Source organism: Bos indicus x Bos taurus, chromosome 2 (genome assembly GCF_003369695.1).
Source record: "Bos indicus x Bos taurus breed Angus x Brahman F1 hybrid chromosome 2, Bos_hybrid_MaternalHap_v2.0, whole genome shotgun sequence".
Classification (NCBI taxonomy): Eukaryota; Metazoa; Chordata; class Mammalia; order Artiodactyla; family Bovidae; genus Bos; species Bos indicus x Bos taurus.
In genome coordinates this window covers 72,798,043-72,825,958 of record NC_040077.1, presented here as the reverse complement: position 1 = coordinate 72,825,958, position 27,916 = coordinate 72,798,043, and the positions used below count along the sequence as shown (strand labels likewise).

Here is a 27,916-nt window from a genome sequence, read left to right as displayed (position 1 = left end):
GGAGACTGGGTCAGACCCACCTGCTGCTCTTGGAGGGGCTCCCATTGGACAGTTAGCTGCCTTTGCCCAGCATTATGAGAGAGTACCATGTGCTTCCCAGGTGGCACCAGTGGTAAAGAACTTGTCTGCTAAAACAGGAGATGTAAGACATGGGAGTTTGATCCCTGGGTCCGGAAGATTCCCTGGAGGAGGGCAAGGCAATCCACTCTAGTATGCTTGCCTGGAGAATCCCATGGACAGAGGAGCCTGGAGGGCTACAGTCCATGGGGTCACAGAGTCGGACCTTACTGAAGCAACTACGAATGCACATACACATACACGAGAGAGTACAACCCTGCATACTACCTACCTGGGAAAATGCAAAATTCCAAGTATGGTTTCCACTGAATGCATATCACTTCTGCACCATCCTCAAGTCAAAAAATCATCAGTTGAACCGTGGTCATTGGGGACCATCTGGACTCTAATGTTAGTGTAATTGAAATTTTCAAAGGAGAGAAAGAGAATGAAAGATATATAAGAAGAAACAATGGCTAGAGATTTTTCATATTGAATTATGACTATAAACTCACCAAACCAAGAATATCAATGAACCCCAAGCACAAGAAACTTGAATAAAACTACATCAAGGTAGATTATAATTGCATTGATCAAAACCAATAATATAGAGAAAATTTAAAAAGTGGCCAGGGAAAGAAGCAATGCCACATATGAAAAAGAATCAGAATTGCAATAAATTTCTCTTCAGAAAAAAATGCAAAGAATGGCATTTTATTTAAATGTCAAAATATTTAAAATTGTGTAAAGAAACAGCAACAACAGTTTAGAATTCTAACCCAGCAAAGAGTATTTAAAAATTAAGGTGAAATAAAGGATTTGTTCAGACATACAGAATCTATAAGAAATTGTTACCAGCAGATCTGTATTTCTGACGCCAGGCAGACTCCCAAAATATAAAGGAAAATACAGAGAAAATAAAGATTCTGGAGAAAAGAATTATGTATAAAGCATGTATAAATTATGTATAAAACATAAAAGTAAGTTTTTATTTTATACTATAGTTGATTTACAATGTTGTCTTAGTTTCGGGTGTACAGCTATACAGGTGTTCAGTTATACCCATTCTTTTTCAGATTCTTTTCCCACATAGGTTATTACAGAATATGAGTAGAGTTCCAACTTCTTGATTTTTAGAAATGAAATGGTGACCTTGTAAGTTTCCATGAACTCCTCTAGAACTTTCGGGTCCTGGCTCGGGTCACTGCAGTTTGCCATCTGAGCCATTCAGGATGGAGATTCTGGGCGGGGGGGGGGGGGGTGTGGCGGACCAGGCAGGAGAGCAGGTGAGGGACCCAGGGCAGGGAGGCTGTCACTGCTGTCACTGCTTCCACTTTTCCCCCTTCTATTTGCCATGAATTGTTGGGACTGGATGTCATGATCTGTGTTTATTGAATGTTGAGTTTTAGTCCAGTTTTTCCAAGAGTGGTGGGTGAGGTTAAATGAAAAGGAAAGTTCTTGCTGGGCTGAGACAAGACCAGGAGCTGGGGTGGGGGTTGAGAGAGAAACTCTGGGGAGCTGACACCACCTCCTAAGAAATGAAGAAAACTAGGATTTATGGGAGATGGACTAGCCTGGGAGGAAGGGAGCGGGGTAGCCTGGGGTAAAGTGGCAGGTGGAGAGGGGCCAGGAGGCTCTTAAGAACAGGACTACAAAGCCTGATGCTCTGTGCTATCCTCCCCATCCCCACCGCCACCACCCACTACACAGTCTTTAGAAGGAGGAGAGAGAGTGAGCATCCGAGAGAGAGTGGGCTCTCTCCCATCTGGGTTAGGGTGGGCTGAGCCTGAACTCAGGGTCTCCATGCAGCTCACAGGTGATGAGATGGGAACTGATCACAACATACAACTGTGGGAGCCGGTCTTCAGAGACGGCAGTGACTTGAGAGAGGAAGCCTTCAAGAAATTTGCAGAAAACTTGGGGAAGACCTTGAAAGTCAGAGAGCAGTGAATGGAGGTTTCAAAGTTGTTGGTCCAAGTGTCACCAGTTGCTGTTCAAGAGAGAGGTGTCCACATTTCTTTTTGGATGAAATGTGGTTTCTTTGGGGTGTGCGTGTGATTCTGTACAGGTACAGCAATTTGAGATGTATTGTTCTGGGGTCGAGGTGATGGGCTAAAGGCCCTGAGGCCCCCTGCCAGGTACTGGGATGTGGCATTGTGACCCCACTCTCTGCCTAGTCCCGAAGCATTGATCAGGCCACATTTCTGGCCCCACCCTGGGCCTGACTCTCCACAGCTTTGGTGACAGTGTCTCCCATGGGTCCTAGACTTAGCTGGGGACCCAGCCCTCTTCACAGGGACCATTCAGAGTCAGGAGAGCCCCCAGGGAGGCCCACCCCTCCCCAAGGCACCCTTGGAGAACAGGCTGCCTGGGAAGAGTGTTTGTTCCTGCCCAGAATAGCATGTTCAAGGCTCATTTGCCCTCCGCTCACTGGGCCATAGATTGACAGCTGCGATAGGGGAATGGAACCATAGGGCCTGGCTGGACTAAACTGGCCCCAGTGAGTCCGGGACCCGCCTTTTCTTCTGGTTACTCCAGGTCTGTCCAGCCATCTCTCTGCCTTCCTGTCTTTTTTCTCTTTTCTGTTCTTTGCCATCCTAACTGCCTCTCTACTGTCCACTCTGCATCTTTCTCTCTGCTCTTTCCCCTCCTTGACTTTTTCTGTCTCTCTGCAGTCTTTCCTCCATCACTTCTTCTGTTTCACCTTTTTTTCCCCTCTGTCACATACCCCTCCATTCTGTCTCACCACAAATAGCTTTATTTGAACAACAAAGGGCAATATTTCTTTGAGAAAACAGGCTACTTTATTCACAAGTGAAATTGTCAATCAGCCCTCAAACACTATCTCTGGAAAAAAATGATTGGGGGACCCAGTCAGTTGAGGAAGGTCTCTGGGGGCCAGTTAGTGCTAGAACTGGGGAGATGTTCTTAAGACTTTTAAGTTTCTGCCTTTGACTTTGCCCACCCACCTCCTGCAATAATAACAACAAATACCTAAATAAGAATAATGGTTAGTCTTAAGGTCTCAATTTATTGTCTATCAGCACCATGCTAGCTGTTTCACATATAATATTGTGTTCAATCAGCACCACAGTCTTCAAAATTCATCTCATTGCCACTTTTAGCAGTAGAAACAGAGGTTCAGAGAGGTCACTCAGCCCTACGTGATTGTGCAGCACACATCTGACCCCTGCACAGATGCATCCTCTGTGCCCGCATGTCTGTCATGGGCCGACTGATTTTCTTTAGGACTTAAAGGGCTTGGGGAAAAAGCCAGTGGCACCTTGCCATTTGCTATGAGAGGGTGACTTTGGGGGAAGGGGACCCTGCCTATGGTCACTCAATCAGTCAAGAGTGATGGATCTCAAACATCTGACGTCTGGGAGAAGTGGACTAGAGGCCATGCTTGAGGCTCCAGGAAACCTTTTTCCCTGCAGTGTCACCCCCACAAGCCCCTGCCCCTCTCTGAACCCCACCTTCCCCATCTGAGAGCGGGGACCCTAGAATCTGCTTTTGAGACTCTGTAGAGTGGTCTGCCCTGCGGCTGGGGACACTGGGAAGAAGGGCTTTCTTTTTCAAACTTAAATTTCATCATATAACTGACTTCTGCCTGAGATTGTCCTACCTGAGAGCCCATTCTGTGAATTCTAGAGGAATTAATCAAAATGATGCTTAAAGGAAAAAAAAAAAAAAGCTCTATGGATGTGGCTGTAATGAAGATTCATAGGGTGTGTCTCCCCAAAAGATAGCCTGCCCAACCCCATGATGGAGGGATTGTCTCTTGATTTGCAAGTGTTTTCCTTCATCTTTTACTTTCTTATAATATTTTGTTGAAGAAACAAAAGAGTTTGTACTATAAAGTTTCCTACAATCCACTCATTTCTTTTCTCTTTTTTGACCACATCTGCAGCATGCAGGATCTTAGTTCCCCAACCAGGGTTGGTCTGTCCAACCAGGGAGACACTTTACCACTGACCTTGTTGGGGTTTCTGTAGCGTGGTGACAACAGACAGGCTGTCTGGTGTGCTTCTATAGCTGCCAAGGGACACTCCCAGGGAGGTGGACAGAAGAACTGAGGACAGTGGGTAGAAAAAGCAATGCCAGACTGACTTATCTTTCATAAGCAGGTAACGGGGAGCCATAGGAGACAATGTGGCAAGGTCAGCCTTTTCTCCTGGGTCCCTCCTTCCCCTTCCTATTTTCGTGGACCAAGAGAACAAAAGTGGTTCAGGTTTCCTTGATCCAAAGGAGCTTTCTAAGCTGTGGTACATATACACAATGGAGTATTACTCAGCCATTAAAAAGAATTCATTTGAATCAGTTCTAATGAGGTGGATGAAACTGGAGCCTATTATACACAGTGAAGTAAGCCAGAAGGAAAAACACCAATACAGTATACTAACGCATATATATGGAATTTAGAAAGATGGTAACAATAAACCTGTGTACGAGACAGCAAAAGAGACACTGATGTATAGAACAGTCTTATGGACTCTGTGGGAGAGGGAGAGGGTGGGAAGATTTGGGAGAATGGCATTGAAACATGTAAAATATCATGTATGAAACGAGATGCCAGTCCAGGTTCGATGCACGATACTGGATGCTTGGGGCTAGTGCACTGGGACGACCCAGAGGGATGGTATGGGGAGGGAGGGGGGAGGAGGGTTCAGGATGGGGAGCACATGTATACCTGTGATAGATTCATTTTGATATTTGGCAAAACTAATACAATTATGTAAAGTTTAAAAATAAAATAAAATTAAAAAAAAAACAAAGGAGCTTTCTAGAACCTTGCTTTGGATTCTAAAACCACTTACACTTTGTTCCTTGTCTCTTTGGTCTTTTTTAAAAAAATAATAATCCTTCTGTTGCTTTCCTGGCATAGTCAACTCAGGGCTGTTAATTAACTTGAGAATCCTTGTAAAAAAAAAAGATTATGAACCAGCAGAGCAAGGGGGTAGCTGGACTCCATTCCTAGAGGAAAAGAAAACATGTTTATGAGAAGAGAGGGCAAAAGATGGGGCTGCATGTCTGTTCTGCTTGGCTTTTATTAGGGGAGCCGGAGGGCCCAGGTGGGGTCAGCTGGTCAGGGGGCTCAGCTTCCATCTTTTTGGCTGAAGGGGCTGCTGGCCTGTCCAGCTGAGAGCCCCATGCAGAGCAGTCCCGGCTCTGCCCTCTCTACATTTGTGAGTCTGTGTCTCCTGTAAAAGGAGAAAGTGCTGTTTCAGAAGTGGTGGGAAGGGAATGCATCAACGACTTAGTACAGTTTTGCCTAACACTAGGTGACTAATAAAGGTTTAAGTCCTGAGAGCCCAGGGCTGCTGTGAGCCCAGGCAGCTGAAGGCAGGTGTCTGTTATCCGGTGAGGGTTATGGGCTATTCCGAGGGCTGGCATAAACGGTTTAAGATGTGATTCAATTGCGAGTTTGTTCAGGGCAAGGGCTGTGTTGTATAAACCTTTGCACCCCTGGGGCTGGGAGAGCACCTCGCAGGTGCCTCTGGGAACAGTTACTCCAGGACCGGTCAGGCAAGGCGCTGCCCCCATCCAGGCTCCCCGGGAAAGGCCGAGTCCTAGTCCTGGGTGCTGCCTCCCCAGCACCTCCCAGGGTCACACAGTAGGTGCTCGGTGAAATCACCTGCATTTCCTATGGAAGCACTTGTTTGCTTCAAAGATTACATTGCCTTTTTTTTTTTTTTTAATGCTTCTTCATTCCCCACCCCCACCTCCAGCGTATCAAAGTAATATTTTTGGTCTCATAATTTAGAAAATACAGAGAAGTGTGAAGACATTACACACAGTCTCACTTAAGGTTATTTTCTAAGATAAGGCCAGCTTTCTTGTTAATATACAGTATATTATAAATCTCTATCTATCTATCCATGTACCCCTACTACCTGGTGTTTATTGAACCCTCCCTCTGCCAGGTATTGTGCTTGGCCATCTCAGCTGTTATCCTGTCCTGCCTTGGTGATGGCGGGTGTTGATGCAGTTGAGGGGATAAAGCATTAGGTGAAAGGGTCAGATGAGCAGACATTCTGAAGGCATTGAGAGACAGGCAAGATCACTTGAGCTACAAGAGTCAGGGAAGGCTTCCTGGAAGAGGTGGGATTGAGCCTGACCCGTGAGAATGTGAAGGGCTTCCTTCTGTATGAGTATGAAAGCCCAGGAACCATCCTCAGCACAGGCACCGTGTGAACATAGTCTGGAGGTACAGGCATGAGCTTCTGACTCTTTTGAACTCTGGTATTATCACAGTCCTCTTCAGAGCAATCTGAGGGGCAGGAGTACAGAGCTCGTTAAAGCCTGGTTGCTGGAATCAGACAGGCCTGTTCTGGAATCCCAGCCATGTCTTAGGGCTGCATGAAGATGATATAGCATCCTCGTGGGTACCATAGCTACCTGCTTCACAAAACTGGCGTGAAGATCTGTAACAGCCTGGTGCTGACTCAGATGCAGCCTGGCACAGGGTCTGTATGCAGTATACGCTGTGGGTCCTAGTGATATTTCCACAGGCCAGGGAGGAGACTGGGGCTCACAGCAGTGCTGTGCCTTCTCTGTTTCTGAATCACCCCTAACTCCCCGGTGCCCACCTTGCATGCAAACCCTGGGGTTCACACAGGGAGAATGGCCAAGCTCAGATGGAGCTGGTCTCTGGGGCAATGGGCTCAGGAGTGAGGGTGTCTTGGGTGAGGCTGTCTGGGGCAGGGGTTTCCACAGCCCTCTCCCCATGGTCTGGCACACTTCCTTCCTTGCCTTGACCTTACTGAAAATCCAGCCTCCTTTTGGGGTCAGGAGGCATCTTAGGTCTTGGCCATGGTCTGAGGTGGCTGACTGTCCATGCAATCTCTTCCCTGATGCATGACTGACCATGACTTCTGCTCTTTCCCTTTCAAAAGGAGCTGGGGTGCGGGGGCGCTCTCTGCATCCTAAAGTATGGTGGGGTTCTCAGTTCCACTGTCCTCCCTTCCTTGGTGCAGTACACCTCCTTTCCTGCTTTCCTCCACCTTGGGAGAGGGTTCACTTAGCCCAGCCCTGAGGGGTCAGCCAAGGTCATCCCAACTCCTGGCCCCCTCCCTTCTGTGACTCACCACGAGGTTATCGCACCTTCCTTCCTGAGCCTGGGGAAAAGTGGAGGGTGGGTCCTGAGCCCAGCAATGAATGACCACACTTATGGGGCCCCACCCTCCACTAGCCCCTCTGGCTCAATCTGGGCGTTCCAGCTGCTCCTTTGACCTTCACAGCTGCACAAGCTTTGGCCCCTGTGGGACTGTGCTGGTCGTTGTCTTCCTTTACCATCACTTCCTATTCTAATCTCGCTCATTCCCCAGGGCTTTTCTAGCCGAAACTGAGTACCTATCAGCAAAAGTGCCCTCAGTTGTTGCAGTAGAAATGCAGGCAGGGTTCTATGCATGTTTCAGAGCTATTTGGACCCATATTTTTCACCTCACCTACCTACTCGCTCCCTGCCATTGTCTCCCATTCCGCTGTTTGCTGAGGGCATCTGCATGTTACCCACCCCTGCCTCAGCCACCCTTTTCTCAAGCACTAAGGGTCTTCCATGGGATGGCTGGCGCTGGGTGAGGCATGGGGAGTTGAGCTTTACCGTGAAGTTCTGTCCTCTGGAGCTCATGCTCAGGTCAACGAGACAAGACTTCTGTCTTAACAGACCCTTCCCTTTGCCCTTTAAAACTACTTTTTATTTTGAAATAATCAAAGACTCAAAGGAAGTTACAAAAATAGCATGGAGACATCTGTGTACTCTTCAGCCAGTTTCCCCTAATGGCATCGTCTTATATAACATGTTATCAAAACCAGGAAATCAACATTGGTACAACTTCTTCCAGTTATTCAGGTTGCATCATTTTGACATATCACGTGGAGTTATAAAGTATATACACTTACACAGAGTTATACAGTATATACCTTTTTAGCTTTTATAGAGAGAGTAAAAAATTTTACATATCATCATATTACATAGTCACATACCAGCTGCATCCCCTCCTTGCCTTCTGCATCCCTGGCCACCATTAGTCTGCTCTCCATCACTGTAATCTTGGCATTTTGAAAATCTTTCTTTTTAAAATGTTTATCTATTTATCTGGCTGTGCAGAGTTTTAGCTGCAGCAGGCAGGATCCTATAGCTGTGGCATAGGAACTCTTAAGGTGTGAAGTATAGGGTCTAGTTCCCTAACCAGGGATTGAACCTGGGCCCCCTTCACTGGGAGCATAGAATCTTAGCCACTGGACCACCAGGGAAGTCCTGCCATTTTGAAAATCTTACATAGAGTTATACAGTATATATCTTTTGATTTTTTATAGAGAGAGTAAAATTTTTTAATTAATATATAAAAATAATATGATACTATTATACAATATATCAATATTATTATTGATGATTATTATATATTAATATATAATAATATTAATTAAAAAATTTTTTACTCTTTCTATATATACATAGAGAAAAAAATTAAGAAAGAATTGAAGGTCATAGTCTATGCCTCTCTTCTCAGGTCTCTGGTCTTCCTTCTCTTGTGTTTCCTTTAATACTTTTTAATACACATATTAGCCCACAACTCCGTTTTTGCAAAATTGCAGAATATCTCCAATTCTGGCCCTTCAGTTGTGTTTACATACAACTGAGAACAGGTAAAGTAATGAACTGTGTCCTCCTCTCCGGCATCAAATCCTTCGACATCTACCACTTCTCAGAACCTCCCCTGCTCCCATCCTAGTGCAAGCCTGGCCATCTCCTGCCCAGACCATCAGATCATCCTACTCTCCCACTGTCCCTCTGCATCAGTACTTCTCAGTTGGGCCTGTAGACATGTTTTGGTCATCACAACCAGGTGGTAGGGGTGCTACTGGCATCTAGTGGGTGATGCCTGGGATGCTTCTAAATATTGCACAATGCACTGCTCTGTATCCCCCATAATTTAAAATCCCCATGCAAAACTCATCAAGCCCAAGATGTCACACTGCAGAGGTTGAGACATCCTGGTTACTGTCTAGGGTCCAGGCAGCTGCCAGAAGGTCGCTCCTCTGCTAAAAACCCTTCAGTGTCATCCTAGCTCTCTTGGCATCAAATCCACGATCTTGAAGTGACCTCTACGGTTCATTACCACCTCTGACTTTACTTCTCCCATCTATCTGCTCCAGCTTTACCATCCAATCTACTGATCCTCATAACATACAAAGCACACCCCAAACTCGGTGCTTGCCCAGAGGGTCACGTGAAGGGCATTACACTGCACTCACAGCCCCGCTGTCATCCTCTCAGGTAGGCTTTCACTGACCACCTGTCTAAGACACCACCTGCCTGGTCACCCCTCCCCTTGCCCTCTGAGCATCTGTCTCCATCTGACATTTATTTGGTTGCTTTTTTTTTTTTATTCAGGGACTCACTCTCCTCATTACAACGTAACCCCTGTGTGTTTTGCTCACTAATGTATTCATATCCTTGGATGAGTACTTGGCACACAGTAGGCTCTCAATAAACACATGTTAATAGATAAATCTTGGCCAAGCTCTTCGAGTGTGCCTGTCACCCAGTCTGAGCCGTGCATGTGCACTGGCCGGGAGGGATGTTCTGGGAAGCCCCCAGGCCTGCGGTCCCCAAACCTATGCCGCCACTGCCCCCCAGCACACCCAGGGCTTGCTCTGCTGTCACTCGCTGTTTAAAGCATCTGCTAACATATGTAGCAACTCCAGCTTTGGTGACATTTCAGATGACTGCTGTGTTTGTGCTGCCCTCTGTTTCCGTTCTTCCATTCTGCCTCCGGGGTCTGACATCAGGGGCCCTCCCCTGGGGGTGGACGACTGCAGGATTTGCTTTGTCTCTGCTGGTCCCCTGTTGCCACTAAATAAAGCATTTAATGGAGCTGCTCCTCCCCAGACTTAGGAATGCTGCTTTCAGGAAACAAAACAAGCCTGTCCTAGTGTCCACACAGCCAAGGACAGACACATGGATGGAGAGTCCCCTGCCTCCAACCACAGAGGACAGCTGTGTGGCCAGAGGGTCCCAGGTCCCCGCACTGGGGCTCCAGTGGAGTTGTGGGCCCATCTCCTGGACCAGGTCTGAATGGGCAGGTCAGACACAACCTGGGTAATGATAGTGTCTGGCAGGAGCTCTCCCCGAGGCTGGGGCCTCCTCTGAAGACCTGAGCATCATCTGCTGGCCTTGGCAATGGTTGCTGCCACTTACCCAGACCCATGAGGGACAGAGACAGGCCCCGTGGCCAGCAAGCGATCCTCTTGCCTCTGAACTTTTGTTTCCTTGCTATTGAATTGAAACAATGTGGTATCTGAATCACGTGGTCCCTGGGGTATTTATTTATTTATTTATTGGCCACACCACAGGGCTCAGGAGAACTTAGTTCCCGACCAGGGACTGAATCCACGCCCCCTGTAGTGGAAACTTGAAACCTTAACCACTGTACCCCCAGGAAAATCCCCCTGGGATATTTGAATGAGACAATATGTTGTAATTTTGGAAACTGAGACATAATTTACATGCAGTAAACTTTGCTCTTGTGTGCAGTTTTATAACTTTCATGTAACCATCTCTCACCTCAGTCAAGATATAGAATATTTTCATCACCCAAAAGTTCCCTTCTGACCCTCTGTAGTCAAACCCTTCCCCACCCCAGCCCCTAACAACCCATCTGATTTCTGACCCTAATAATTTTGCTTTCTCCAGAATGTCATATAAATAGATATGTCATCCAACTTTAACTTTAGCCATTCTAATAGGTATATACCATGAAGTTTTTTTTTTTAACCTGTCAATTACAAATTCCTAGTTTTTTTGCAGGCAGTATGGACATGTGTATGGAATCAAACCAGCTGGCTTCAAATCTTACCTTGATTATTTAGTAACTCTTTAATTTTTCAGATTTCTTATAGAAAAAAAGGAATTAAAATGGGGTTGTCAAAGGAATTAAGTGTTACAGTGTAAGACAAAGGCTGAGCTTTCCCATTGCTAAGCCACTATCATTACTAAGATATTGTGTTCTTGATCTTTAGTGCCCCAACAGGCATCAAGGTGGGTATTCTTATGCCCATTTTATCGATGAAGACACTGAAGCCCAGTTAAAAGACCACATTTCCCCATCTCTCTAGCAGATAGATATAGACATGGAGTATATTTCAGCCAATGACAGGTAAGCCCAAGTGTCACATGAGACTTCTGTAAAGTCTTCCTTAACAAGAATAAGGTACATCTTTTTTTTCTATTCCTCCTTCTGTCTGGAAGTCAGGCTTGTTGGCTATATCTCCAGCAGCCTTTTAGGACCAACAACTGATCTTAAAAATATAAAGCTAAGTGCTGAGGACAGGAATAGAGGTGCCTGGGTCCCTGATGGGATCACGAACCATCCTATTAACCCTGGACTGCCCATCCCTAGACTTATTTTCTGAGGAAAAGAAACCATTTCAGGAGGCACATGCTATATAGAAAGTTGCATTTGAATATCAACAGAAGGTGTGAAGAAATGAGTGTGTGGAAGTTTGAGAGAGGACAATCCAGGCAGAAGAGAAGCAGGTTCTTTCCATGTGGTGATATTATGCAGAATCCAGATCTTACCTTCTCACTTCTTCCTTCTTCCTCTCCTTTGCTTTAAATAATCAACTGAGATTATTAGAGTCAAAACATCTCTGTCATACTCTTGTGCCTAAAGACGTCTGTCAAGTAGGCATTGTGTCTGACCAAATCCCTCCCCTCCCCAGCCCTCAGTTCCCTGACTTGGGTCTCTGTTTCCCCATCCATCTAATGCGAGGGTTGATTCAGACACTCAGGGGCTTTTCTGGGCCATGGGGAGAGGGGTATTGTGTTGCCAGACCTGGGTATGAACCGTAGCTCCACTACAAAATAGTTGTGAAAAAGTGTGTCTGCCCCTCTGACTCTCTCAATTTCTTCAAAACAACCCTCTTTGGAAGGGGTGAAATGCTCAAGTGCAGCCTGGTGTATCTGAAACCCGCTCTCTGTCCCTACACCACTCAGATTCCCAGGACTCCAGACAGGAACCAGGAAAAGGCTTCATGCAGAGCCAAGTAGCCCTGTCAGAGGATCCTTCTGGCATTATGATGATCAAGGCTTTCTGGGTTCTTCAGAAGGCTTCTCGAGTTTTTGCAAGTCCTTGGGTCCAAAAGGCTTCACTGTGGACCTAATTTCGGGAGAAGAGGACCATTTGGCCTTCCTGCCCCTGGGAGCACATCCTAGATGGTTCTGGAAAGTCAAGTACAATTATGTGATAGTTGGAATATCTTTGAGATAGGAAACATGTCCTGGCCATTTGGGCATCTCATGTGTTTGGGTTCTGGGAAGAGAGGCATTTCCTATATGAAAATTAAGACCAACTGAGATGGCCAAGTCTAGCTGTTGGTACTAACCAGGGTCCCACTGGAGGAGACACTGGTCAGCAGGTGTGAGGAGGAGGTAAAAGCAAGAGAAAAAGGAGCCGATGGGGATGGGGAAGGGAGAAGACCACACCGCCGGGATATCAGGTGGCCAGAACTGCTGGTGGCCCCCATGCCCATGAGAACCAGGTTTAGCTCAGGGCAGTCTCCCCTTCCCAGACTCCCTTGCATTGAGGAGTGGCCACGTGACCTAGATCTGGCCAGTGATACATGCTTACCCTGGGTGGAACCAAGGTTATGCCTGGGGGTGGAACAGCCATCTTGGGACCAGGAGGGAGAAAGCCACTTGCTAAGGACGCTATAGAAAAAATGCACAAGTGCACACCCCTGTGGTGCATGGGGCCACTGTTCTGGCCCCAACTGTCGTCCACCTCTGGACTTCTTGACATTCAAGCTGGATTTAGAAAAGGCAGAGGAACCAGAGATCAAATCGCCAACATCCGTTTGATCATAGAAAAAGCAAGAGAGTTCCAGAAAAGCATCTACTTCTCCTTCATTGAGGGCTTCCCTGGTGGCTCAGATGGTAAAGTGTCTGCCTGCAATGTGGTAGACCTGGGCTCAATCCCTGGGTCAGGAAGATCCCCTGGAGAAGGAAATGGCAACCCACTCCAGTACTCTTGCTGGAACACAAGCTGGAATCAAGATTGCCGGGAGTAATATCAATAACTTCAGATACTCAGATGACACCACCTTTATGGCAGAAAGTGAAGAGGAACAAAAGAGCCTCTTGATGAAAGTGAAAGAGGAGAGTGAAAAAGTTGGCTTAAAGCTCAACATTCAAAAAACTAAGATTATGGCATCCGGTCTCATCACTTCATGGCAAATAGATGGGGAAACAATGGAAATAGTGACAGACTATTTTGGGGGGCTCCAAAATCACTACAGATGGTGTCTGTAGCCGTGAAACTAAAAGATGCTTGCTTCTTGGAAGAAAAGCTATGACCAACATAGACAGCATATTAAAAAGCAGAAACATTATTTTGCTGACAAATGTCCATCTAGTCAAAGCTCTGGTTTTTCCAGTAGTCACGTATGGATGTGAGAGTTAGACCACAAAGAAAGCTGAGCCCCGACGAACTGATGCTTTTGAACTGTGGTGTTGGAGAAGACTCTTGAGAGTCCCTTGGACTAAAAGGAGATCAAACCAGTCAATCCTAAAGGAAATCAGTCTTGAATATTCATTGGAAGGGCTGATGCTGAAGCTGGAGCTCCAATACTTTGGCCACCTGATGGGAAGAACTGAATCATTGAAAAATACCCTGATGCTGGGAAAGATTGAAGTCAGGAGGAAAAGGGGAAGACAAAGGATGAGATGGTTGGATGGCATCACTGACTCAATGGACATGCATTTGAGCAAGCTCTGGGAGATGGTGAAGGACAGGGAAGCATGGCATGCTGCAGCCAGTGGGGTAGCAAGGAGTAGGACACGACTGAGCAACTGAACTGAAGTGAACTGCACTTCTTGATCCATGAGAAACAGTAAACCCCACCCAGTTAAGCCCCCAGGTGGGTGCCTCCTCCCCCGAGAGGGACTGAGCACTAACAGCCTCTATGTGCCATCCACATGTTACAGATCCCGGGTTGGGCGCCTGCCTCGTTATTTTCCTCTGTCCTCACAGCCCTGCTTCAAGGGTTGCATCTGAGGCCCATTTGACATATGAGGAAACTGAGGCTTGGAGAGGTTCCTGCCCTGGCCCCCTGGAATCCTTCAGGTAGCATCAGAGTTGGAGTCTGATTCCAAATGCTGCACACTCCACCCCACACTGTCACACTAACCATGACTAGTATTCAGGGTCACAGAACTGAGTGTGGGTCTGAATCCTGGCTATTTACTTGCTAGTTGTGCAAAATTATTCGGTGCATCTGAGCCTCAGTTCCCTCCTCTGGAACTGGTGGCCACAGCAAGACCTACCTTGCAGGGTCATGGTGAGAGGGGCACTCACTACATGGTGACCCTGACTTCCTCTGGCTCTGTGGCAGTGCTGTTGGTCTAAGTATATTTTATTTTTAAAGTTTCTTATTTATTTATTTGTCTGCTATGGGTCTTAGTTGCAGCACACAAAATCTCCATCACAACATGAAGACTTTCTGATTGCGGCACACGGGTTCAGGTGCCCCGCTGTCTGTGGGATCTTAGTTGCCCAACTAGGGATCAAACCTGGGTCCCCTGCATTGGCAGATGTATTTTTAACCACTGGATCACCAAGGAAGTCCCCTGAGTGCATTTTAAAGTGCCCTGCAAAGCTCCTAGCTGCTGTATTAGCTTCTTTAAGGAGGTATTGTATCCTCTACCCAGGTGTAGAAACTGAGACTTGGAAAGGGTGAGGACTACTCTGAACCTCACTTTCTTCATCTCTAAAATGGAGATGGGAATACTGGCTGCTTTAGATGGTTATTATCGGATTAAATGAGATATGGGCAGAACTCAGCTCAGTGTCTGACACACAGTAAGCTCTCAACTCATGGAGCCGGTGCTACAATTTGTTATTATTATTACAGAGCTCCATGCCAGCCATGCCAATCACCTGCTTCATCACTGCAGGGGATTCAAGGGTAGGTGTGCACCTAATTTAGGCTGAGGCAGGCCTCCACTCCACGGTCAGCCTCTGCGTGGCATTGCTGAGATGAGCTCAAGATGGTGAAGGCTGGCTGGGGGCCGGGTCAAGATCAGGCCCACCACAGCTGTCTCTGCCTCATGGAAACCAGCGCTGACTCCCCAGACAGACGTGTAGTTCTGGGAGGCTGAAGACTGTCCAATCACATAAAGTCCTTCCTCACAGATGCTAGGGACAGATAAAGAACTAGCTCTGTCCAGACCCCACTGCTAGGGGTACTCTTGATTTATGGAGAAATTCCACTGACTGAGGCGTGACCTTGCCTCATTCCCGGAAGGCGTCTGCTGGCTACACCAGTAGCAGGGCCCCTGGCTGTCAGGTAACCTTTCTGCAGGGCAAGGAAAGGGAGGCAAGATACACAGACACACAAACACACATTCATTCATATTCACTGTGAGCCATGCTGTGGGTTCTAGCTCCCAGCATGGTGCTCAGCACACAGCTTGGTGTTTAGGCTGTGTGCTCTGGGTGGGTGGATGGATGGATGGGTAAAAAGAACAGTTGAGTGTATGTTCTGCAATTCACTTGTTCAGCCTCTGTCTGCTGAAGGTGCGCTCTGCTCCAGGGGCCACCTGTGCAGGGCAGAGCAAGACTACCAGCATCTGCTCATAAAGACCCACCAGTCCAGGTGATGGGTAAATACGCAGAGGGAGAAAGGGGCTCCAGCACCCCCATGCCCTGGGGAAGCCTGTCTACATGCTGGTGACTACATCTTCTTGTTCTGGTCCCCAGTGCAGGTCCGGGACTCCAATGAGACAAGGGAGGCCCACTCTGCACTTGCCACCTCGGAGTTGGCGCCTCCCTAGATGTTGTGCTTGGGTCCCCAGCTTGCCACCCCAGGGCCCAGATGCTCCTGCAGGCTTGGGAGATGGCGCTGGACCTCATCAACGATTCTCGCCGATCCAGGGCCATGAGGAGACATGGTTGCACCCCAAAAATTTCCACTTGGGTGTCAAACAGCAGGCCCATCCAGGCCAGAAGAGGCAGATGGGGGGCAATGCTCACGGCCCTGAAACTGACACATTGATTGAGTGCCAGGGCTGGACCAGACCGGTGAGGGCTCCTCTCACCACTTCATGGTGATGACAACTCCCCATTCCTGAGATTAAGAGACAGGTGCCCAGAGAGGGCAAGTGACTTGCCCAGGAGCCTACAGCAGGTAAGAGCCAGGGTCCAAACCCTCTCCTCTGCTGTTGGCAAAATGTGGGATCAAGCACCAGCATTACAGGCATGGCGGATGGCCAGAGGGCCCAGACCGGCTCTCTGAAGAGGGAAGACTGGGAAGAATCCTTGCAAATGGTTTCCTCTGAATGGAAGAGTGGAGGTGGTCAGTGCCCCAGCAGGCACCACACACCATCCCAGATCCTGAAGTGACAGACCTGAGGTGTGTGTTCTTTGAGATGAGGCCCAGGGTGGGGCAGCTCATTGCTTGAGGCCACACTGCAGAGCCTGGGCTAGAAGCAGTGCTCTGTCCTCAGCAATCACAACAAACAAAGCAAAACCAAAACAAAGAAAAAACCCAAAGCAGTATTTTAGTCCACCCAGGACTGCAGTTAAAAAAATAAAGAACCAGCCACCCTAGTCCTATGGTCTTGTAGGCAAAACAAGTGGCCCTGGGATGTCACCCTCCCCTTTGCACCCACCTGGCCTGTCCCCACCCCTTGCACCCAAGACCCAGGGGAACAAATGCTGGGGGAAAACCCTAGGCCATGACTTTCCTGAAGCTGAAAGTCAAGTTGCCAAAACAAACTTCTTTTGTCTCTCCTCAATTTTTTTCCATGTTTAAATAATAATAAGCTGAAAATGAAGTCATTGTGCTCAGCTGTCCGCCTGCCAGCATCGCCTGCTGGAGTCCTGAGTGTGTCTAGTGGGCCTCCTGCCCCAGCTCATTGGATCAGCGCCCCCACCCGACTCGCACTTCCATGATTCTCTCTCCCGTATCTCAGCAAAACTTGTCCACCAGGGTCTCACTCAGGGTCAGTTTCTCTGCTGAGAGAATGGGCCAACTCTCTTGAAGGCATTGCTGCTCGTGGGTGATTCCCAACCTGTGAAACATTTTGCCTTTGAGAGAGACAGAATTTCCCAATCTTAAGGTATGGATGTTTCTTAAGCAGTAGAATTTGGGTAGCTGGTGTAAGGAATTTTTTTTAATAGAGGAAGCCTCATATTATATTTAGCCTTAGATGGAGTTTACCACCCACTTTGGGCTGCATTCCCAAGCAACCGGACTCTGGGGAGACCTGGGCCCAGTGTGTCAGGGGCCACTACTGGCCTCACACAGTCCACGGGCTGCATAGACGCCACCCATTTACCTCTTAACAGTTTCATGTAAGTTCTCTGGGGGAGGAGAAGGAGGACCAGGCCAGGCAGGCATCCTGATTCACCCTCCATGGCTGCGGAGAGATCCCTTCGTTGGCAGGGCTAGCCTGGTCAGCTCCTACTGCCGTCTCTACTCAGCAGTGACCTTCTGGAATCTCCAGGACTCTTACTCTTTCTTTCGTCTACCATTGCAGAGGGCCCAGGGAACCCAGTACCCAGCAGGCGCTCTGGGAGGGGTCACAGAACTGAGAACGGAGGAGAGGAGACCTGAGCACCCTCTCCTGCAGTCTTCATCTGTGGCAATCAGTAGCCTGTTTCTTTGCTCTCAGGCCTCTTCCTTCCCACGTGGGCTCTGATGCTCCTGGGACCACTGGGAGAGTCTGTGCTGAGTGTAGGACACCCCACAGCCCTGTGGCCATTGGCCACTCAGGTAACTTCCCTGAGCTTCTACTCCCCATCAGCACTGCTTACAGCTGCAGGGAGCATTCAAGGAAGTGACATCTTTTTTTTTTGAAGGTTTCACATTTAAGCAATGTGATACTGTTCTCGGTCTGGTTTACTTCACTTAGTATGATCATTTCTAGGTCCCTCCATGTTGCTCTAAATGGCATTATTTCATTCTTTTTATGGGTGAGTAATATTCCATTGTTTATAGAAAGAGACCCACAGGAACAACAATTTATAGTTACCAAAGAGGATCAGGGGGTGGGGAAAGGCTAAATTAGGAGGTTGGAATTAACAGATATACACTATTATTCATAAAACAGATAACCAACAAGCACATAATATATAGCACAGGAAACTATACTCAATGCTGCTGCTGCTGCATTGCTTCAGTCGTGTCCGACTCTGTGCGACCCCATAGACTACAGCCAACCAGGCTTCCCGTCCCTGGGATTCTCCAGGCAAGAACACTGGAGTGGGTTGTCATTTCCTTCTCCAATGCATGAAAGTGAAAAGTCAAATTGAAGTCGCTCAGTCGTGCCCAACTCTAGCGACCCCATGGACTGCAGCCTACCAGGCTCCTCCGTCCATGGGATTTTCTAGGCAAAAGTACTGGAGTGGGGTGCCATTGCCTTCTCCGATATATATATATATATGTGTGTGTGTGTGTGTGTGTGAAAGTGAAAGTCACTCAAACATGTCCAACTCTGTGCAACCTCATGGGCTATACAGTCCATGGAATTATTTAGGCCAGAATACTGGAGTGGGTAGCCTTTCCCTTCTCCAGGGGATCTTCCTGACCCAGGAATCGAACCGAGTCTCCTGCATTGCAGGCGGATTCTTTACAACTAAACTATGAGGGAAGCCATATGTGTGTGTGTGTATACATATATGTACAAATGAATCACTAAAGTGTACACCTGAAACTAACATGATACTATGAATCAACTATACTTCAATAAAAATAAATCAAGTGCTCAGAAGAGCTCCAATTTGTAGTAGGGATTTAATAAAGGAAGGTGTTCCTCTGCATTTATTAAAAGGCAGCAGCAGCTAAGAGTTACTGAGCATGTACCACATGCCAGGAACTGTGGCCAAGAACTTTTACACTCATCTCTACCCTATTGCTCCATGGGAGCTGCCTTTACTGTCTGCATTTTATAGAAGAGAAAACTGAGCTAAGCTGGACTCAAGTCTAGGATTAGCTTCTTTCACATGCTGGAGGTTATTCCATGAACTCTTTAACCCAGCCCTAGCTTGCTGGGCGAGACTTCCCTGGTGGCTCAGACGGTAAAGAATGTGCTTGCAGTGCGGGAGACCTGGTTTCGATCCCTGGGTTGGGAAGATCCCCTGGAGGAGGGCATGGCAACCCACTCCAGTTTTCTTGCCTGAAGAATCACCATGGGCAGAGGAGCCTGGTGGGTGGGCTATAGTCCACACAGTCGCAAAGAGTCAGACACGACTGAGTGACTAAGCACAGCAACAGCTTGCTGGGCAGGACTGAAATGCAAATATTTCCCCCTCCCATCAATATACGATGGGGAGGGAAGGGAAGTTGTCCTTAGATCCAAAGCCTCAGCCCAGGATAACACAGGTGCGCGAGCATGCACACACACATACACAGACATGCACATAGATACTCATATGCACGTACACATGGAGAGACAAAGGCTTTCACAGGAGCAGGGGGCTCTGCCAGGCTCCCACAGGCAGATGCTGATGCTATTGGGGTAGATTTGGGAAGGCCGCTGTCCTTGTTTTCAGCTCATCTTTAGCTGGGAAGCAGGAGGAAGGTGCCAGAAGGGCAGATGGAGTCAAAGAGGTGGACTGGGGTGTCCAGCTGCCTCTAGAGGGTGGAGGCCCAGCTTGCCATGGGGCCTCAGGGCTGCTGAGCTCAGCAAACACCAGGCCCAGCCCAGACCTGCTTGGCTGGAAACTGCTGACCTTGGGTTGCTGGGACCAGATTCTCTGTTCTGACCTCTCTGGGAGCAGGGGGGCAAGTACACAGCTTAGGGGGTGAGTCTGGCTCAGGGCAGGGAGACAGAGCCACCCTGGGGTGGCTTGGATGCGCCCAGGGCTCTGACCCATGGATTCATCTGGAGGTGAATGTCACCCACCACCTCTAATATCTTGGTCACGGAACCCAACCAGCCTTCCTCAGCAAGTGGAAAGTCCTGACACCTGGGCCAGGCTGTCCAACAGAACTTCCTACAATGATGGAAACCTTCTCCACCTGCTGTATCCTATAGGTAGCCAGGTGCAGCTTCCAAGCACCCAGAAATGGAGCTGATGCCACTAAGGAACTGAATTTTTATTTGATTGAATTAAGTTTAAACATAAATATCCACAGAAGGTCTCAGCTTCCACACTGGATGGTCCAGCTGGGAGAGGCCTGAGCTCTGGGACGGGAGAGCTCCTTGCTCAGTGGCTGTGACCCACTCCTGGCCACTTAAGTGCACCGAAAAGGATCCCCCAAAGTAGCCATTGTGAGCACATAGGCCAGCACCTGAGAGCAGGTCTATCAAGGCTGAACCAATGTGTGGTTGCCTGCCTGCAAACAAACCCAGGTGCTGGTGTTTTCAACCTCTCCAGTTCACCAAGGCACCAAGGGGACAGCTCTTGGGAAACTTTAAATCAATGTTCCCAGTGTCTTGGACCTAAAAGTGGGGTGCAGGGGCTGGCTAGGTACATGTGTACAAACTTAGCATCAGACAGGGACTCCTTGGAACAAGGGGGCTCCGTTCATCCGAGGACTCTACTTTCATCTCATTGGAGATAATATTCCACCCAACTCTCAAAGCAAATCCTCCAGAAGTGAAAGGAAAATGTTAATGAACTTCCATTAAAATTCTGTCCAAGACTGGTCATTCTGGGCAGGCAGGCCCCTGACCTGCTCAAAGCTTGCAGGTCTGAAAGAGCTGATTCCCACATGGAGCCCAGGAGAACTCAATAAGCCCTAGGGCTGGAGTTGAAGATCTTGGTTCCAGGAGAGTATCCTGCATCCATGCCAGGGACTTGGGTCAAAGTCCTCCAGCAGAGCCACATTGCTGTCTCGCCTTCTTTAATGACAGAAAGACTTAGCATCTTTCCAGAGCCCACATGGGACCAGCATGTCCCCTGCTCTATTTCCAGGTTTCTCGGCCGACCTGCATGGCAGAGGAGACTCAGGTACAAAGTGACGATGTAACTTGCCCAAACCACAGAGTTGCCATGCTGGGGTTCATGACTCACTCACAGGAGGTTTTCAGCATGTCAGCTGTCTGGTCAACACGGCCTGGAGTTCATCAAGGATAGTGCCGTGACGAACACTTGTCTAGACACAAGACACAGCCTCATCAACTAAGAAACTTGTTTTCTTTTTAAAAGAGACACAATAGCACCTTCTTCTCCAAATGTACACTGCCCCGCCTTTTTCTCCTCCGGGAGCAGGAAAACACTGCCGCCTCCTGTGGCCTCTGTCACATTTACGGTCAGCTTCTGCCCGGGTCTTCTCTGGGAATTAATTTCTGCATCCATCTATATCATCACAACTTATTTGTGACAAACTAGTATTGTCCAGACTGACCCCACCCTGGACTGGTGAGTTTACTAAATTACTTTTTGGTGCCATGCCAACTGAGTGCTTTGAAGATGTTGCTTTATTTTATTTTTTGATATTTATTTATTTGACTGCCCTGGGTCTCAGTTGAGGCAAGCAGGATCTTTCAGTTGTGGCCTTAGAACTCTTAATTGTAGCATTTGGGATCTTACTTACCCAACTAGCGAGTGAACCCAAGCCCCTTGCACTGGAAGCGCAGAGTCATAGCCACTGGGCCACCAGGGAAGTTCTGAAGATGCTGTTTTAAAAAGGAACTACAGGAGGTGCTAATGGTAAAGGACCCTCCTGCCAATGCAGGGGATGGATGTAAGAGACTCAGGTTCAATCCCTGGGTTGAGAAAATGCCCCGGAGGAGGGCATTTCAAACCACTCTAGTGTTCACACCTGGAGAATCCCGTGGACAGAGGAGCCTGGCTAGCTATAGTCCATAGGGTCGCAAAGAGTCAGATATGACTGAAGCATCTTAGCATGCGTGCACAGAAACTCACTGTTGTAGGGATGTGGTCAAGACACTGTCCCCTCAGGGATGTGGTCAGGACACTGTTCCCTCGTCCCAAGAGATCAGGTTTATTGGGAACCACAAAAGACATTGGTTTCAGATCTCTATACTCAGGAAAGCCTGTGCATCTGACAGTCAACTTGTTTATAACTTATATAACACGAGCACCTTGAAGCTGACCATTTTCACTCTTTGCTTTGGCCACAAGGAAGCTCAGGATCACGTTTATGCCCCTCTTCTAGCACTATGGTGTAAGCAAACTGACTTTGTTTCAGTTTAAATTTTCGTTTTCTCCTTTTGTCATTTATTTTTATTTTCTTGTTTCACACTTTTAAAATATCAACTGAAATCCATTTCAAAAAGACCAGGGTAAAAATAAATAGCAAGCTATGATTGATTATCCATGTCATCTCCCAGACCAGGCTTTGGATACTATTGGTCATTTCCAAAAGTCAATTCCACTCAATCTGAATTTCTCAACCTGGAACAAGTGTTTTGCCTGCCAAGTGTTGAGCGTGAAGGAAAACACACTCTCAGGACTTTCCTGGCGGTCCAATGGTTAAGACTGAGTGCTTCTCCACTCAGCTTCTACACTCAGGGGCACAGGTTTGATCCCTAGTTGGGGAACTAAGATCCTGCATGCCGTGCAGCATGGCCAAGGGAGAAAAAAAAAACAGAAAGCACACTCTTGGTCATAGGATTTATTCTGATTTTTCTGACATATCACATTCTCAGTTTACAGTTGAATCTGGCATGCAGGGTGGATTGGGCAGTAGAAAGAGCCAGGATACTGGGCTTATACTCTTCATTCTGGGGCCAGCCACCTGTGACATGGCGGGAAATTGCTTCACTACTCTGAGCTTTGTACCACTGAATTGAGGACGCAAACATGATCCCAAACCCTGTATAAACAGCTTCCGTAGGATTTCTGTAAGTTACCCCTGATGGTAAGGGACAACTGGAAGGAGATACAAACTACAGAATGGCTTACCCAGCCTTGACCTTGGCATTCTGTTTGGACCACAGGTCACAGTTATGTCTCTGGGGTCAGGATCCTAGTGATGTAAACCAAGCTTTAACCAATAGCAGGTCATGGAATTTTGGAGTTCTGCTTCATCCTGCAGGACCAATCATAGCTTTGCTCCACTTTGGTAAGCATCCCACACTTACCAGGGTAGTCATAACCCTTAACAGACATTCAGGGCATGCCAGTGGGTGCTGAATCCCCTGCATGGCCCTGAAGTTACCAAGAGGTTGAACTTGTGGCTCTCCATAGTGGTTAGAAAGCTAAAATCTACCACATGAGAAAATTTCTAACCAGGTTTCTGCTTTCTGACAATCAGAGGTTGGTTATGTCGTATCTGCACTTTACCCTGGGTTGCCAGGAAGCTCAGAAGTAAATATGAATTTCAACTATGGCAATTTCATAGATCATTTGCTGTTCAGTCACTCAGTAACGTCCGACTCTTTGTGACCTGATGGGCTACGGCACACCAGGCTTCGTTCTTCTTCATAATCTCTCAGAGTCATATATCATTGGCATCTGGATTTTGATGTTTCCATTTTTTCTCCCACAGCTCTGACTTCATATCATTATTTATATTTTCCTGGTTTTGATTTATTTTTTCTAACTTAAAAATGTTTTAATTAATTTTATTGAAGTATAGTTGGTTTCAGTTCAGTTCAGTTCAGTTCAGTTGCTCAGTTGTGTCTGACTCTTTGTGACCCCATGAACTGCAGAACGCCAGGCCTCCCTGTCCATCACCAACTCCTGGAGTTCACTCAAACCCATGTCCATTGAGTCGGTGATGCCGTCCAGCCATCTTATCCTCTGTCGTCCCTTTCTCCTCCTGCCCCCAATCCCTCCCAGCATCAGGGTCTTTACAAATGAGTCAACTCTTCGCATGAGGTGGCCAAAGTATTGGAGTTTCAGCTTCAGCATCAGTCCTTCCAATGAACACCCAGGATTGGTCTCCTTTAGGATGGACTGGTTGGATCTCCTTGAAGTCCAAGGGACTCTCAAGAGTCTTCTCCAACACCACAGTTCAAAAGCATCAATTCTTTGGCACTCAGCTTTCTTCACAGTCCAGCTCTCACATCCATACATGACCACTGGAAAAACCGTAGCCTTGACTAAACAGACCTTTGTTGGCAAAGTAATATCTCTGCTTTTTAATATGCTATCTAGGCTGATCATATCTTTCCTTCCAAGGAGTAAGCGTCTTTTAATTTCATGGATGCAATCACCATCTGCAGTGATTTTGGAGCCCCAAAAAATAAAGTCAGCCACTGTTTCCACTGTTTCCCCATCTATTTCCCATGAAGTGATGGGACCAGATGCCATGATCTTCGTTTTCTGAATGTTGAGCTTTAAGCCAACTTTTTCACTCTCCTCTTTCACTTTCATCACGAGGCTTTTTAGTTCCTCTTCACTTTCTGCCATAAGGGTGGTATCATCTGCATATCTGAGGTTATTGATATTTCTCCAGGCAATCTTGATTCCAGCCTGTGCTTCTTCCAACAATGTATTAATTTCTGCTATACAGCAAAGTCATGCAGTTTTATATATATATATATACACATGTATATATCTATTTCTCCTATATTGGTTTATCACAGGATATTGAATACGTGGAGTCTCATACCAAGGCCACAGTCTCATACCAAGGCCACAGACAATGGAGCCCAGCACCAAGGTTGCCTCTGGAACTGACTGAGCCCCATCATAACCATTGCCAAAAGCCCCCCTGATCCTTACTGGTCAGTTTCCTGATCCCATATTAGGTAAAAATGCCTACCCTTGTACTCACCCTATATTGCCCTAACCAATCATCTAATGCTGCCCTTGAAGCAGGGATTTTTTTTTTTTTTTTTTGTCTTGAGAGTATAAAAATTGGCTACTAACTCTGGAAAGGCATCAGCTCTCCCTGATCTGTGAAGACAGCCCCATGTCTTGGCAGGGCCCCTCACTACTTCAGCCCTTTGTTCTCAATAAATTCTCTCCTCTAAAATACTCTGTCTGAAAATTCTTTTCCAACCTGTACTCAGACTGCCTTGACAGAATATAGTCCCCTGTGTCTAATTCATATTTTTAAAATTTTTTCCTAGTTTCAAGTCACTATACTGACCCAGATGTCTATTAAAAAAAAAAAAAATATGGAGAAGGAAATGGTAATCCACTCCAGTATCCTTGCCTGGAAAATTCCATGGACAGAGGAGCCTGGCAGGCTACAGTCCACGGGGTCACAAAGAGTCAGACACGACTGAGCGACTGAGCATATCAGAACATACTGTGATCTAAAATGGTTGTTTCCTTTTGTGTTTCTACCAGAAGAGTTTGAGGCTTCCAGTTCTTCCATCTCCTTGACAATATGTTTAGTCTTTTTAAACTTTTGACATTTTTAATAAATGTGTAGCATTAAAAAAAAATCTATAATAACTTGAGATTCCTGAACTTCTTCCATAATATAATTTGATCTTAACTTTTCTGGGCTAAATCTTTACATATCTTTCTTTTTTTTAATCTATTTTTTAATTGAAATGTAATTGACTTGCAATGTTGTCATATTTTAAAATTGCACAAATATATTCTACTTGAAAAAATAGAATCAGTATGAAGAAAATCACCTCTGTCCTCGCTGACGGCCAGGCCTAATTCCACTCTCCTCCTTGGGAGCAACCCCTGAACTGACACATACAAGGCTCTGCGAAAGCATGTTGCAGGATAGTTGTGGTCATGGTGTGTTTTCACACATGGTGTGATAATGAAGGCATGACTCTGAGACTTGCTTTTTTATCTGACAATAGTTTGTTTTGGAGCCCTGTTCTGGTCAAGTCAGAGGAACAACCTCATTATTTGTAATGTGGCGTGTGATTTCATTGCATGGTGATATCACAGTTTACTAGGCCTGTCCCCATCTGTGGCATTTAGGTTGTGTCTCTTGTTTTTGCTCTTTTAAAGAAGGCTGTAGTAACCAAGTTTGTATATGCCTCTTTGCATGTGTGTACAAGTTTTCTTATGGGTACACACCAAGAAATGGAATAATCAGGTCACAGTATACAAGATTTAAAATTTGAAATTCCTGTTGTCAAATTGCCTTTCGACATGGTTACATCTGTTTATACAACCCACAGCAGGCATGAGAATATCTACTTTCATATCCTCTCCATTCTGAGGTGCTCAAACTTTCTAATTTCTGCCCAGCTCATGCAAGAGAAACAGTATTGCCTTGTGGTATTCACTTAGATTTCCCTGATTGTTAGTGAGGCCAGTTTTTTTGTCAAATGTTTATTGACCCTGTGGATTTTATATTTTGCTAACTGATATTCACATTCTTTTTCCATTTCTATTGGGTTCTTGGTCTTCTATTACTGTTGTTGATTTGTAGGAGTTCTTCACATGTTCTGGATATGTATTTAAATATATATTATATAACACATTCATTTATATATAAATAGATAATTATTTATATAAATATATTATTGTAAATATACAATATATGTAGATATTTATATATATAAACTATTTCCTCCTAGTCTTTTTTATTTTTTCACATAGTTATTAAACTTTGGTTAAGGTGATTTTTTGGCACATAAAAATTTCAATATTTTCTTGAGGTATAATTGAGACAACATTATATTAACTTCAGGTTTATAACATGATGGATCAATATTTGTAAATACTGCACAATGATAGCCACAATAAGTCCAGTTAACTCAATCTTTTGTGACAACCCATAGGGGAAAAGAATCTGGAAAAGTATATATATCAGATTCACTTTGCTGAACACCTGAAATTAACACAACAGTGTAAATCAACTATAATTCAATGAAAAAAATTAAGACCAGTTAACATGTATCACCACACAGAGTTACAGTTTTTTCCTTGTGATAAGAATTTTTAAGATCCATTCTCCTAGATACTTTCAAATATTGGACACAGTGTTTTAACTATAGTCACCATGTGGTTTGTAGAGTGTATCCATGTATTAGTCTTATTTTAGGAAATTTGTACCTCCTGATCCCTTTCATGCAGAGATTTCCATTCTGATTCAGTGCAATGTGTCCGTCTTTTCTTTGTGAGTTTTGCTTGCTCTACTTTCTTGACCAAAGCCTTCCCTCCTACAAGAACACAAACACATGCTCCAGTGTTTTCCTCTATGGGTTTAGAAGCTTCATTTTCCTTATTTATCTCATTTGTATATCTGATTGAATTTTGTGAATGGTGGGAGGTTGGAATGTAGTTATTTTTTAATATGAGTAGCTGACTGACCCAGCACCATCACTCACCGGTCCACTGGGTGCTGAGGACCCATGTGGGTATGGCCTTGCTCATGGAGGGGTATGGACTTATTCCCTGCCCTGTGTTGAGTTCCACTGACTTCTGTGTCCTTTCTACTAATCCTCAGGCCCTGACTTTCTATACTTGATGGTATTCTTTGGGTTTTTTAATTTATTAATTTTTACAACATATTTTTATATTGGGAAGGTTGTATAATAAATATAATTTAGTATAAATATTGGGATGTAGTCTGACCTGTCTCTTGAGAAATCTGTATGCAGGTCAGGAAGCAACAGTTAGAACGGGACATGGAACAACAGACTGGTTCCAAATAGGAAAAGGAGTACGTTAAGGCTGTATATTGTCACCCTGCTGATTTAGCTTATATGCAGAGTACATCATGAGAAACGCTGGGCTGGAAGAAGCACAAGCTGGAATCAAGATTGCTGGGAGCTATATCAATAACCTCAGATACACAGATGACACCACCCTTATGGCAGAAAGTGAAGAGGAACTAAAAAGCCTCGTGATGAAAGTGAAAGTGGAGAGTGAAAAAGTTGGCTTAAAGCTCAACATTCAGAAAACGAAGATCATGGCATCCGGTCCCATGACTTCATGGGAAATAGATGGGGAAACAGTGGAAACAGTGGCTGACTTTATTTTTTGGGGCTCCAAAATCACTGCAG

At 46.1% G+C, this 27,916-nt stretch overlaps 1 pseudogene; it reads right to left on the bottom strand.

The window, feature by feature from the left end:
• The window catches only part of LOC113900269, a 37,580-nt pseudogene extending 10,296 nt beyond the window's left edge, over positions 1 to 27,284 (bottom strand).
• Between the last annotated feature and the right edge of the window lie 632 nt (positions 27,285 to 27,916).